The sequence below is a fragment of the Pseudophryne corroboree genome, chromosome 11 (genome assembly GCF_028390025.1).
Source record: "Pseudophryne corroboree isolate aPseCor3 chromosome 11, aPseCor3.hap2, whole genome shotgun sequence".
In the NCBI taxonomy this organism is placed as follows: domain Eukaryota; kingdom Metazoa; phylum Chordata; class Amphibia; order Anura; family Myobatrachidae; genus Pseudophryne; species Pseudophryne corroboree.
The window spans coordinates 133,423,247-133,438,329 of NC_086454.1; the positions used below are offsets into that span (position 1 = coordinate 133,423,247).

General features: G+C 45.0%; 1 protein-coding gene across 1 annotated transcript in view; it reads left to right on the forward strand.

Moving 5' to 3' along the window:
- The window catches only part of NAALADL1 (N-acetylated alpha-linked acidic dipeptidase like 1), a 139,487-nt gene that overhangs the window by 82,970 nt on the left and 41,434 nt on the right, over nt 1-15,083 (forward strand). The window lies entirely within an intron of this gene.

A 15,083-nucleotide genomic window follows, 5' to 3' on the forward strand; every position in this document is an offset into this window, starting at 1 on the left:
GCAGACTTGTGTCTGCCGGAAAGAGAGATCCAATGTAGGTTTTAAATCTAGGATCGAGCACGGTGGCCAAAATGTAGTGCTCTGATTTCAACAGATTGACCACCCGTGAATCCTGGTTAAGCGAATTAAGGGCTCCATCCACTAGTCCCACATGCCTAGCGGAATCGCTCTGTTTTAGCTCTTCCTTCAATGTCTCCAGCTTCTTCTGCAAAAGCCTGATGAGGGGAATGACCTGACTCAGGCTGGCAGTGTCTGAACTGACTTCACGTGTGGCAAGTTCAAAGGGTTGCAGAACCTTGCACAACGTTGAAATCATTCTCCACTGCGCTTGAGTCAGGTGCATTCCCCCTCCTTTGCCTATATCGTGGGCAGATGTATAGGCTTGAATGGCCTTTTGCTGCTCCTCCATCCTCTGAAGCATATAGAGGGTTGAATTCCATCTCGTTACCACCTCTTGCTTCAGATGATGGCAGGGCAGGTTCAGGACTGTTTGGTGGTGCTCCAGTCTTCTGTACGCGGTGGCTGAATGCCGAAAGTGGCCCGCAATTCTTCGGGCCACCGACAGCATCTCTTGCACACCCCTGTCGTTTTTTAAATAATTCTGCACCACCAAATTCAATGTATGTGCAAAACATGGGACGTGCTGGAATTTGCCCAGATGTAATGCACGCACAATATTGGTGGCGTTGTCCGATGTCACAAATCCCCAGGAGAGTCCAATTGGGGTAAGCCATTCTGCGATGATCTTCCTCAGTTTCCGTAAGAGGTTGTCAGCTGTGTGCCTCTTCTGGAAAGCGGTGATACAAAGCGTAGCCTGCCTAGGAACGAGTTGGCGTTTGCGAGATGCTGCTACTGGTGCCGCCGCTGCTGTTCTTGCTGCGGGAGGCAATACATCTACCCAGTGGGCTGTCACAGTCATTTAGTCCTGAGTCTGCCCTGCTCCACTTGTCCACATGTCCGTGGTTAAGTGGACATTGGGTACAACTGCATTTTTTAGGACACTGGTGACTCTTTTTCTGAGGTCTGTGTACATTTTCGGTATCACCTGCCTAGAGAAATGGAACCTAGATGGTATTTGGTACTGGGGACACAGTACCTCAATCAAGTCTCTAGTTGCCTCTGAATTAACGGTGGATACCGGAACCACATTTCTCACCGCCCAGGCTGCCAAGGCCTGAGTTATCTGCTTTGCAGCAGGATGACTGCTGTGATATTTCATCTTCCTCGCAAAGGACTGTTGGACAGTCAATTGCTTACTGGAAGTAGTACAAGTGGTCTTCCGACTTCCCCTCTGGGATGACGATCGACTCCCAGCAGCTACAACAGCAGCGCCAGCAGCAGTAGGCGTTACACTCAAGGATGCATCGGAGGAATCCCAGGCAGGAGAGGACTCATCAGACTTGCCATTGACATGGCCTGCAGGACTATTGGCTTTCCTGGGTAAGGAGGAAATTGACACTGAGGGAGTTGGTGGTGTGGTTTGCAGGAGCTTGGTTACAAGAGGAAGGGATTTAGTGGTCAGTGGACTGCTTCCGCTGTCACCCAAAGTTTTTGAACTTGTCACTGACTTATGATGAATGCGCTGCAGGTGACGTATAAGGGAGGATGTTCCGAGGTGGTTAACGTCCTTGCCCCTACTTATTACAGCTTGACAAAGGCTTGACACCTGTTGTCCGCATTTGTGTTGAAATAATTCCACACAGAAGAGCTGATTTTTTTTTGTATTTTGACCAGGCATGTCAATGGCCATATTCGTCCCACGGATGGCAGGTGTCTCCCCGGGTGCCTGACTTAAACAAACCACCTCACCATCAGAATCCTCCTTGTCAATTTCCTCCCCAGCGCCAGCAACACCCATATCCTCATCCTGGTGTACTTCAACACTGACATCTTCAATTTGACTATCAGGAACTGGACTGCAGGTGCTCCTTCCAGCACTTGCAGGGGGCGTGCAAATGGTGGAAGGCGCAAGCTCTTCCCGTCCAGTGTTGGGAAGGTCAGGCATCGCAACCGACACAATTGGACTCTCCTTGGGGATTTGTGATTTAGAAGAATGCACAGTTCTTTGCTGTGCTTTTGCCAGCTTAAGTGTTTTCATTTTTCTAGTGAGAGGATGAGTGCTTCCATCCTCATGTGAATCTGAACCACTAGCCATGAACATAGACCCGGGCCTCAGCCGTTCCTTGCCACTCCGTGTCGTAAATGGCATATTGGCAAGTGTACGCTTCTCATCAGATGCTTTCAGTTTTGATTTTTGGGTCATTTTACTGAACTTTTGTTTTTTGGATTTTATATGCTCTCTACTATGACATTGGGCATCGGCCTTGGCAGACGACGTTGATGGCATTTCATTGTCTCGGCCATGACTAGTGGCAGCAGCTTCAGCACGAGGTGGAAGTGGATCTTGATCTTTCCCTATTTTAACCTCCACATTTTTGTTCTCCATTTTTTAATGTGTGGAATTATATGCCAGTATCAATAGCAATGGCCTACTACTATATATACTGCGCACAACTGAAATGCACCACAGATATGGATGGATAGTATACTTGACGACACAGAGGTAGGTAGAGCAGTGGCCTTCCGTACCGTACTGCTATATATAGTATACTGGTGGTCACTGTGTCAGCAAACTGCAAAACTAAAATGCACCACAGGTATAGAATGTAGATGGATAGTATACTTAATGACAACACAGAGGTAGGTACAGCAGTGGCCTTCCGTAACGTACTGCTATATATAGTATACTGGTGGTCACTGTGTCAGCAAACTGCAAAACTAAAATGCACCACAGGTATAGAATGTAGATGGATAGTATACTTAATGACGACACAGAGGTAGGTACAGCAGTGGCCTTCCGTACCGTACTGCTATATATACTGGTGGTCACTGTGTCAGCAAACTGCACAACTGAAATGCACCACAGGTATAGAATCTAGATGGATAGTATACTTAATGACGACACAGAGGTAGGTACATCAGTGGCCTACTGTACTGTAATGCTATATATTATATACTGGTGGTCACTGGTCAGCAAAACTCTGCACTGTACTCCTCCAATATAATATTATACTGGTGGTCCCCAGTCCCCACAATAAAGCAGCACACTGAGCACAGATATGGAGTGTTTTTCAGGCAGACAACGTATACTGGTGGTCACTGTCAGCAAAACTCTGCACTGTACTCCTGCTATATAATACAGCTGCTCCCCAGTCCCCACAATTAAGCAGTGTGAGCACAGATATATGCAGCACACTGAGCACAGATATGGAGTGTTTTTCAGGCAGACAACGTATTACTGGTGGTCACTGTCAGCAAAACTCTGCACTGTACTCCTCCTATATACAGCTGCTCCCCAGTCCCCATAATTAAGTAATAAGCAAGCACAAAATATTTGCAATGCATCAACATAAACGGAGAGGACGCCAGCCACGTCCTCTCCCTAACATTTCCAATGCACGAGTGAAAATGGCGGCGACGCGCGGTTGCTTATATAGAATCCGAATCTCGCGAGAATCCGACAGCGGGATGATGACGTTCGGGCGCGCTCGGGTTAACCGAGCCATACGGGAGAATCCGAGTATGGCTCGGACCTGTGTAAAAAGGGTGAAGTTCGGGGAGGTTCGGTTTCCGAGAAACCGAACCCGCTCATCACTAGTGAATACTTATGTACATGTGATTTCTTAGTTTTTTATGTTTAATAAATTTGCAAAAATCTCAACATTTTTTTTTCATGTTCTCATTATGGGGTATTGTGTGTAGAATTTTTAGGGAAAAAATGTATTTATTTTATTTTGGAATAAGGCTGTTACATAACAAAATGTGGAAAAAGTGAAGTGCTGTAAATAATTTCCGGATGCACTGTATTTCACAAACCAGTTGTTTTTAATGAAATAGATTAAAAGTTATATTTTCTCCTACGTCCTAGAGGATACTGGGGTTTCATTTAGTACCATGGGGTATAGACGGGTCCACTAGGAGCCATGTGCACATTAAGAATTTTATAGTGTGGGCTGGCTCCTCCCTCTATGCCCCTCCTACCAGACTCAGTTTAGAAAATGTGCCCGGAGGAGCCGGTCACGCTTATAAAAGCTTCTGAAGAGTTTTCTGCATTTATTTTATATGTTTGTTATTTTCAGGCAGGGCTGGTTGGCACCATCCTGCCTGCTTCGTGGGACTTAGGGGGGGAACACCCCAACCTCTTGAAGGGTTAATGGTCCCGTTCCCCGCTGACAGGACACTGAGCTCCTGAGGGAACTATTCGCAAGCCCCACCACGGCGAGCATACATTCCTGCAGCACGCCGCCACCCCTAACAGAGCCAGAAGAATGAAGAGTGGTGAGTACTAAGCTGGCATCCTGGCTAGCGGGTCGCCAGCCATTATGGGGGCATGAGGGTATAGAGACGCACGGCTTCTAACTGGGGCGGAATGCGTCCCCAGACACAGTACACAGCTGCTTCTCAGTACACTGTACACAGTACCCACACTTGTAAAAAGAGCCTTAAAACGTTTTACTCTCCATTTTAAGCACCAGATTACCTCAGCCAGTAAAAAAAAAAAGCAGGAAGACCGTGCGCCACTGAAGGGGCGGGGCTCCACTATGAGAGGATCCAGCAGCTCACCAGTGCCATTTTCCCTCTGCAGTGGACACAGACGCTGACTGACAGGGATGCGCAGCTCCTCCGGAGTGACTCCAGATTACTTCAGTAGTACCAGGGGGTCACAGCAGGGGGGGAGCAATTATTATTAGTGTACTAAGTCCTCTATCAGGGTACTTAGTCTGTGACCCGGCTAAGCTTGGCATTAGCGATAAGGGCGCGGTGGGGGGCTGGCTCCAAATAACTCTGTGTCTCCCTGAAGGGCTCTTTGTGGGTTAATTGTGCTTAACCTTTTCCTGTGTGTGTGCTGTCACATTTACATTATGTCAGGCAAAGAGTGTGTTTCTTGTATAGCGGAGTGTTCCTCTTCACCAGGGGGCTCACTACTGGGTACTCAGGGCAGTGCACCTTCCCAGAATAGCGGGGCTGAACCATTAAGGGAATGATCTCAAATATTTCAACAAAACTATCCCGCAATGAGAAAGAGATGCAATACTTAAGACAGACTGTGGATGAGTTTATGAGTAGAGACTCAGTCCCCAAACCAGCGTCTCAATCCCCTCCTATTTGTCTGCAAAAACGATCTCTGACCCATATCCTGCAGTCTGACTCTGACGCTGACGGGTCAGACATGGAGGAGGGCGAGGTGAATTTGGAAGGGGGGATGCTACTCTGTCACAGGGAATAGAGGCTCTTATAGAAGCTATCAGAGATGTTCTGCAAATTCCTGATAAGGTTTCAGAGTGTGAGGGTCTTATTTTAATGTAAAAAAGAAGTCCTCAGTCACTTTTTGTGCGTCAAAGGAATTGAATACCCTGTTGGAAGAACCGTGGGTTAATCCTGATAAGAAATTTAAAATCCCTAAAAGGTTGCTCTCATCTTTTCCTTTTCCTCTGGAGGATAGGAAAAAATGGGAAAATCCACCGATGCATCAGTCACTAGGCTGTCACAAAAAAATGTATTGCCTGTCCCTGGTGCAGCCTCCCTAAAAGATACGGCTGATCGTAAAATTGAGACTACACTCAAATCATTGTACACAGCTGCTGGAGGAGCCCAGAGACCCACTATTGCATGTGCGTGGATCACAAAAGCCATTGCTAAATGGTCAGGTAACCTAATTAAGGGGTTAGATTCCTTGTCTAGGGGGAATGTTGTTTTACTCCTGCAGCATATACAGGACTCTGCAAACTTTATGGTGAAAGCCAAAAAAGAGATTGGTTTGCTTAATGCATGCACCACCACTATGGCTGTGTCAGCACGCAGGGGCTTGTGGCTACACCAGTTGACTGCTGATGCGGACTCTAGGAAAGGCGTGGAAGGCCTACCATTCACAGGAGAGGCCTTGTTTGGAGACGAACTAGACAAATGAATCTCCAGAGCTACTGTGGTCTACGTATCTTCGTTCCGCAGCTCCCCCAGCCAGGAAAGCTTATTCAGCTTCAAATTTACAGGCCTTTCGGACAGCCAAGTTTAAGGGAAAATCCAGAGGTGCTTCTATGGCCTCCAGAGGCGAAAGAGGTAAACCACGCAAACCAGCAACTGCAGGTGCTCAGGAACAGAGCTCAGGCTCTGCTTCCTCAAAGCCTTCAGCATGCCGGTGGACCGTGAGGCATGGAGGACTGTCATGTGGGAGCCCGGCTAAAATTCTTTAGTCAGATCTTATTTCCCAGGGCTACAGACTGGAGTTCCAAGTGCTCCCACCTCACAGATTCTTCAAATCCGGCTTACCAGCTTCACAAGAGGAAAGTATAACTTTACAGCAGGCCATCCAAAAACTGGTACAGACTCCAGTCATTGATCCAGTTCCACCTCATCTACACAACAAGGGGTACTATTCCAACTTGTTTGTAGTACCGAAACCGGACTGTTCGGTTTGACTAATTCTGAATCTTGAACCTGTTCTTAAGAGTGTTCAGGTTCAAGATGGAGTCTCTGAGAGCGGTGATCCCAGGTCTGGAGGAAGGGGAATTCCTGGATATCAAGGATGCATACCTTCACATTCCGATCTGGCCGCCTCATCAGGCTTATCTACGGTTTGCACTGCAGGACTGTCACTACCAGTTCTGGGTCCTGAGATTTGGTCTCTCCACGGCACCGACGGTGTTAACCAAAGTGATGGCAGAGATGATGTTTCTACTCTGCAAGCAGGGAGTCAACATAATTCCGTACCTGGACGATCTTCTGATAAAGGCGCCGTCTAGTGAGAGGTTGCTGGACAGCATTGGCCTCTCAACCAAACTTCTCCAGGATCACGGGTGGATTCTGAACCTTCCGAAATCTCACCTAGAGCCAACACGGAGGCTCCCATTCCTGGGAATGATACTGGACACGGAGTCGCAGAAAGTGTTCTTTCCGTTGGAAAAGGCATTGGTAATCCAGTCGATGGTTCGGGATGTCCTGAAGCCAACCCGGATATCGGTGCATCTATGCATTCACCTTCTGGGGAAAATGGTGGCCTCTTATGAGGCGCTTCAATATGCAAGGTTTCACCAAGACCCTTCCAGCTCGATCTGTTGGACAAATGGTCCGGATCGCATCTTCACATGCACCAGAGAATTCATCTGTCGCCAAAATCCAGGATCTCCCTTCTGTGGTGGCTATAGACCTTTCACCTTGTCGAGGGTTGGAGGTTCGGAATTCAGGACTGGATCCTGTTAACCACGGACGCAAGCCTCCGAGGTTGGGGAGCAGTCACCCATGGGGTGCAGTTTCAAGGAAGATGGTCAAGTCAGGAAGTCATCCTTCCAATCAACATTCTGGAACTCAGGGCCATATACAACGCCCTGCAGGCCTCTTATTTTCTTCAGGATCGGGCCATTCAAGTACTGTCAGACAATGTGACAGCAGTGATGTACATAAACCGACAGGGCGGAATGAAAAGCAGAGCAGCAATGTTAGAGGTGTCGAGAATTCTCCTCTGGCCAGAAAAAAACGCTCTGGCGTTGTCAGCGGTCTTCATTCCGGGAGTAGACAACTGGGAAGCAGACTTCCTCAGCAGACACGACCTGCACCCAGGGGAGTGGGGCCTTCACCCGGAAGTGTTCAGGTGCCTGATACATCGGTGGGGATATCCACAAATCGACATGATGGCCTCTCGTCTCAACAAGAAGCTCAAGCGGTATTGTTTCAGGTTGAGAGACCCACAGGCAGTGGCGGTAGACGCTCTGACAACTCCATGGGTCTATCAGATGGTATACGTGTTTACTCCACTTCCTCTGATCCCAAGAATTCTCAAAAGAATAAAAAGGGAAAAGGTTCAAACAATACTCATTGCTCCGGACTGGCCAAGAAGGGCCTGATACGTGGACCTTCTAGAGATGCTCCTCAAGGATCCGTGGCCTCTACCTCTTCACGAGGATCTTCTGCAACAGGGCTTGTTCATCTATGACAGGGATGGGGAACCTTCGGCCCTCCAGCTGTTGTTGAACTACACATACCAGCATGCCTTGCTACAGTTTTGCTATTTGGCCATGCTAAAACTGTTGCATGGCATGCTGGGATGTGTAGTTCAACAACAGCTGGAGGGCCAAAGGTTCCCCATCCCTGATCTATGAGGACTTACCGCGGCTACGTTTGACGGCATGGAAGTTGAATGTCTGATTCTAGCCAGAAGAGGGATCCCGACTATGATCCAAGCCAGGATTGGGGTAACGTCTAAACATTTCAAACGTATTTGGAAGAAATACGTCTCTTGGTGTGAGAGCAGAACTTATTCTGTGGTGGAATTTCACCTGGGACGTTTCCTGCTTTTTCTGCAGGCAGGTGTGGATGTAGGCCTACGTCTGGGCTCAATAAAAATCCAGATTTCGGCCTTGTTCATTTTCTTTTAGAAACAATTGGCTTCTCTCCCTGAGGTCCAGACATTTTTGAAAGGTGTTCTGCGCATCCAACCTCCCTTTGTGCCTCCCACGCAGTGGCAAACGCAGGATTTTCGTGGGGGGGTTTCCATATATGTATGTATCTATGTGTGTGTGTGTGTGTATATATATATATATATATATACATATTCACACTCAAATAGCATAGTCATTTTGGTAATTATTGAGTAGCCAGCACACAGCACGAGCTATATATATATATATATATATATATATATATACCCACACACACAGCAATCTGTACATAGACATACTGTACAGTAGTATACTTGCAAACACAGCAGACAGTACATATATCTACATGCTAGCACAGTGTACATGCACACACAGTATACATGCACACAGCATCTATACACACGCCATCCATACATACACAATACACACACACACACCATACATACTATACATGCACACAGTATACATACATACATACATAGTATACATACAGTATACATGCACACAGCATACATACATACATACATACATACATACATACATACATAGTATACATGCACACAGTATACATACATAGTATACATACATACAGTATACATGCATACATAAATACATACATACACAGCATACATACATACACACACACACACACACACACACACACACACACACACACACACACACACACACACACACACACACAATACAAGCACACAACATACATACAGTATACATGCACACAGCATACATACATACATACATACATACATACATAGTATACATGCACACAGTATACATACATAGTATACATACATACAGTATACATGCATACATAAATACATACATACACAGCATACATACATACATACACACACACACACACACACACACACACACACAATACAAGCACACAACATACATACAGTATACATGCACACAGCATACATAAACATACATACACAGTATACATGCACACACCCATTAACAGGAAGCACAGCCCCCACCCCTGCACCTATACACATGCTACTCACAAATTGATGCAGTAATTGGTACAGCATTTAATGTACCTCACCTGGCCAGCACAATTTATTATAAACTACACCTCCTTCGCCAGGCTGCTGTGCTGCATAATCACTGTGAGAGACGAAGACAGCAGCCACTGCTTCCCCTGGCTCTGTCTCAAAGCCCGATGTACTGCCTGTGAGGAGCTGCCTGCTGCCGCTGCAGCTCCCCCTACAGGCACGAGCAGCCAGCTTCTCACTGTCACTCGGACACACACAGTGTAAGGAGGACGGAGCTGCTGCAGCCTGAATAGCTTCTCCTAAAACGAACTACCTGTAACTCGGACAGCAGCGCAGATGGATTGGCGGCCCGGGTTGGGTTTCTAGGTACTCAGAAACCCCCCCTGCGTGCGCGCCTGCCACGGCACCTTGGGATCTCAATTTGGTGCTGCAGTTCCTCCAATCGGACTGGTTTGAACCATTACAGGAGGTGGACGTAAAATATCTTACGTGGAAGACCGTCACACTGTTGGCCTTGGCTTCAGCAAGATGTGTGTTGGAGCTGGGGGCTTTGTCTCACAAGAGCCCCTATTTAATTTTCCATGAGGACAAAGCTGAACTCAGAACTCATCAGCAATTTCTTCCGAAAGTGGTGACTGTATTTCACATCAACCAACCTATTGTGGTTCCGGTTATCACTGACACTTCCACTACTTCAGAGTCTTTGGCTATTGTGAGGTTTTTGAAGGTATACGTAAAGAGGATAGCTCGTCACAGAAAATCCAACTCGCTGTTCGTCCTATATGATCCCAATAAAATTGAGTGTCCTGCTTCAAAGCAGCACACTGGATCAGGCTCACTATCCAGCATGCTAATTCCACGGCAGGCTTGCCAGTTCCAAAATCTGTACAGGCCCACTCTACTAGGTCGGTGGGTTCTTCCTGGGTGGCTGCCCGGGGTGTCTCGGCTTTACAGCTCTGCCGAGCAGCTACTTGGTCAGGTTTGAACACGTTTGCTAAGTTTTACAAGTTCGATACTTTGGCCTCTGAGGACCTTCAGTTAGGTCAATCAGTTCTGCAGGAACCTCAGCACTCTCCCACCCAGTTTGGGAGCTTTGGTACATCCCCTTGGTACTAAATAGAACCCCAGTATCCTCTAGGACGTAAGAGAAAATAGGATTTTAATTACCTACCAGTAAATCCTTTTCTCGTAGTCTGCCCAGTGCTTTATTCTTCCTGCACTGTTACTTGGTTAAGTATTGTTGGTTCAGCTGTTGCTGTTCCTGTTTAAAGTTGGGTTAGCATAGCTTTCCTATGTTTTGTGTGTGCTGGTTCGGAATCTCGCCACTATCTTTATCTATCCTTCTATCAAAGTATGTCCATCTCCTCGGGCACAGTTTCCTAGACTGAGTCTGGTAGGAGGGGCATAGAGGGAGGAGCCAGCCCACACTATCAAATTCTTAAAGTACCCATGGCTCCTAGTGGACCCGTCTATACCCCATGGTACTAAATGGAACCCCAGTATCCTCTACGGACTACGAGAAAAGGATTTACCGGTAGGTAATTAAAATCCTATTTTAAATAATTTACTAGTGCACCAGCAAAAAAGACAACCCCTTGTTTTTCTCTTTTCTGTTTATTAGTCTGGTATTTTTGTCTATGGCAGCACCTCTGCCTATATAATTTGACAATTTTTGTCTTTATGAATAATTGGGGCAATCGCAATTTATTATTAATATCTACTGGTGCAGAAGATATGTATCGTCTCTTTCCTTTCCTGATTCCCTTGTACTCTAAGGATATCAGTATTGCAGAAACCTAGATATTCCCTGACACCTCCAGCTCCCCTATCCTATGAGAGCATGTCCTTATCCCACATCCCAAGATCAGGGGTGGGATGTAATGAAGTCCGAGTTCAGCGGTCGTGCGTGATGCAGTCCGAACGCTGACTATTTTTAAAGGGACAGTCATTTACAAGACAAGGTTTAGCCTTGTAAATGACTGCTTCTTTAAAAAATACATCCAAGTTCGGCCGGCATCCCTCATGGCCACTGAACTCGGACTTCATTACGTACCACCCCTGATCCACTAGTTTCTCATTACCATCATTATTCATTCCCTATGGTCCAGGCTCCTAATTTCTTGATTAGGTCTCTGCCAGGCTTGAACATTTTATCTCCTCTGACCTCTCCTCCCTCTTCTTGTGGGACTGTAACATCTCAATAGACAATATCACCAACCTCACAATCCTCCAAACTTCTCTCCTTCTAGTTTGGCCTCTCCCAATGGACCTCCTCCTCTTCCTGTCACATCAAGGTTCATCACCTAATCTCCTTCCCACCACTCCACCCGCCTCCCTTCTCTCCCCCATTTCAACCCTTACCTGCCCTTACTAAACTGTATCTAGCTATGACCATGCCATTACTTCTGGCTTCGACTTTCCAGTACCAACTATTACCATCAACCTTTGATGGTCCCTACCCTAACCCTAAATAAAGAGAAAGTAGGTCAGATGGGTTTGTTTATGCAGTTAAAAGTATTTCAGAGAGCGTACAAATAAATAAATATAACCTCCCTTTGTGGTATATGTCTCTATGGAGCTCCGTATCTTTTCTCTGCATATATACACTCACCAATCCATGACATATGGAGACACAATTAGAGGCAGAAAGTAGTGTAATTCAAAATTAATATATTTTTTTCAAAATGGTGCAGTAAAACAATGCAATTAGCAATAAAAACATGCAAGGTGGATGATTACCAGATTCTGGTGAAAAGTTGGCCAAATAGATGTTATTGAACAAACAGGCTCCATATCCAGTTTCTGGGACCTTCTCTCCTCCAGAATCTAGGTCGTCCTCCAATGTGTACATATGTTAGCACTCCTGCCACCTGCTCCAACGCGTTTCGGGATGTAATTCCCTTCCACAAGGCAATGTGACAGGAGTGATGGTTGAGTGCTATTTATGTAATGGTGGTCATTTACATCCAGGTCAAAGGTGACATATACTTTAAAACGGAAATATACATATAAAATCATAAAATGTGCATATAATACTATAGATATAAAACATGCTTCCTCAATTTAACTTATACTTGCAAAACTGGAACATTTATTAGATAAAGTCTTTTGATGTGGAACAGGAAGTGTCTCACATCTGGAGAGGCATTTATGATAAGGAAAAGTTAAGTTTATATAGGAGTCCTGGGATAGTTAAAAGTCCTCTGGGTCTCCCATATTCCTGGTTTAGCATTCAGAGTTAGTGAATTGTATATACAGGTTGAGTATCCCATATCCAAATATTCCGAAAATACAGAATATTCCGAAATATGGGCTTTTCTGAGTGAGACTGAGATAGTGAAATTTTGTTTTCTGATGGCTCAATGTACACAAACTTTGTTTAATACACAAAGTCATTAAAAATATTGTATTAAATGACCTTCAAGCTGTGTGTATACGGTGTATATGAAACATAAATGAATTGTGTGTATGTGCACAAACTTTGTTTAATGCACAAAGTGTATTATAACATTGGCTAAAATAACCTTCAGGCTGAGTGTATAAGGTGTATATGAAACATAAATGCATTCTGTGCTTAGACTTGGGTCCCATCGCCTTGATAATGTATCTCATTTTGGTTTGCAATTATTCCAAAATACAGAAAAATCCGATATCCAACATACTTCTGGTCCCAAGCATTTTGGATAAGGGATACTCAACCTGTATAATACTTTAAACAGTGCTTGCGGACATCTTCCGGTCCGTGGAACACATGTGGAATGTATCAGACTTCCAGGAATCATGCCTACTTCTAGTTTCACAATTTTGCACAGGCACAGCAGAGGAATGTCTGCAATTTATTCAGGATATTTCGTTTTAGATGAATTGTAGAGTTTGTTCCATTATTTCTGTGAATTGATATATGTTGTTTAGTAATAAACACAATAAATGTGCATGGTGCATAAAGCCTATATGTGAAATCTGGCTTGAGAGTAGTAATGATAAATCTTTTTAATGGTGGTAAATGGATGAAATATAGGCAAAATGCATATAAAAGTGCATATAAAATATATAGAATATATTGCAAATAAAATACAATATATATAGACTACAGCATGCATACAAATATGTAATAAGCTTAGTGAAACGATAGGTCTTCTTCTCTTACCCACTTTCTACAGAAGTGCTCTCACTCTTCTGAGCACCTATGGATGTAGCAGCGATCTCTTCCCAACTTCCTCCACTTCTAGTTTATACTCTTATCCTAAAGATCTGCTTTCTCACTCACTAAACAGTCCTACTTCAAAGTGCTCATGTCCTGCCAGGCTTCCAACCCTCACTGTCTATTCACTACCCTCATTACCCCCCCCCCCCCCTTCCCCTCGTCTCCACTTTCCCTCCTATCTTAGTGTGCTTGATTATACTATTATGGTAATTTATCACTTCAGACCTCACCTCCTTCTCCCACTACTTTTCTACCTGGACTACCAACTTTGTTCTCTTTCACCTTGGTCTCAGGAACTGAAGTCCATGCCCGTCTTATTTCCTCTCCATCTGCCCCCTTGATCTTATTCCCTCTAACATCATACAATCCCTCTCATGAAGCATGCTCCCACATTGTACAACTTATCTTTCTCTTCTGGCACCTTCCCTTCATCCTTAAAGCATGCCATGGTCTCCTTCATTCTTAAGAAACCCTCTCATGACCCCTCCTCACTCACTAATTACTGTCCCATTTCTCCTCACATTTACCTACTAGACCCTCTACAATCGCTTCTTTTCATCAAAGCTGACTTCACCAATGACGTCCTTGTGGCCAAACCCAAAGAAGAATTCTCTATTCTTATACTCCTTGACATCATTCCACTCCAATGGGCTTTGTGACTCAGCTCACTTATGGTTCATGTCTTACTTGTCCTTCTCTGCATCTACACCAAACTCAAATACCCTTCCACTTGTCCTTCCCATTGGGGTCCCCTAAGGCTCTATCCTTGGCTCTATACGTCTTCCCTTGGGCGCATGTTCTTCCTTTGGGCATTGCTACCAACAATACTCAAGCTTACCGCTCTTTTCTGAACCTCTCACTCTGTCCTATCCCATGTCATCTCATTTTCCTCTCTGGTCACTTAACTCTGCTACCATTCACTGCTAGTCACTATACTGGCTTCTTATACTAATCAAAATCAAATTCAAACTCCTACAAAGCTCTCAATACTGTATCACCATTCCTCCCTACCTATCCAGCCTAATTTCCTCCCATACATTCTGTTAATGATAACCACTTCCCATTCTCACATTCCACATTTCTTCCAGGCTGCTACTTACCCCTGGGAGGCCCTCATAAGCTCCATTAGACTGTCATCCGGTCTTCAAGTGTATCCTTTAAAACTTATATTTTCATTCTAGCTTACTTTCCCACCTCTCCTCTCTACTCTATTCCTTTCCTCCTCTCTACTCTGCAGATTCTGCCCATTCCTCCCCATTGTGTCCAACCATAGGCCTTATTAAACAAGATCTTCTCCCCTTTGTTTTCTCTTTACAGATGTATTTATGTGAATTTATATACGGTCTTATTTATATTTCTTGTTGATAATTTTATGCTCTTGTAAGGCGCTACGGAACACATGTGCTGCCTTATAAATAAACAATA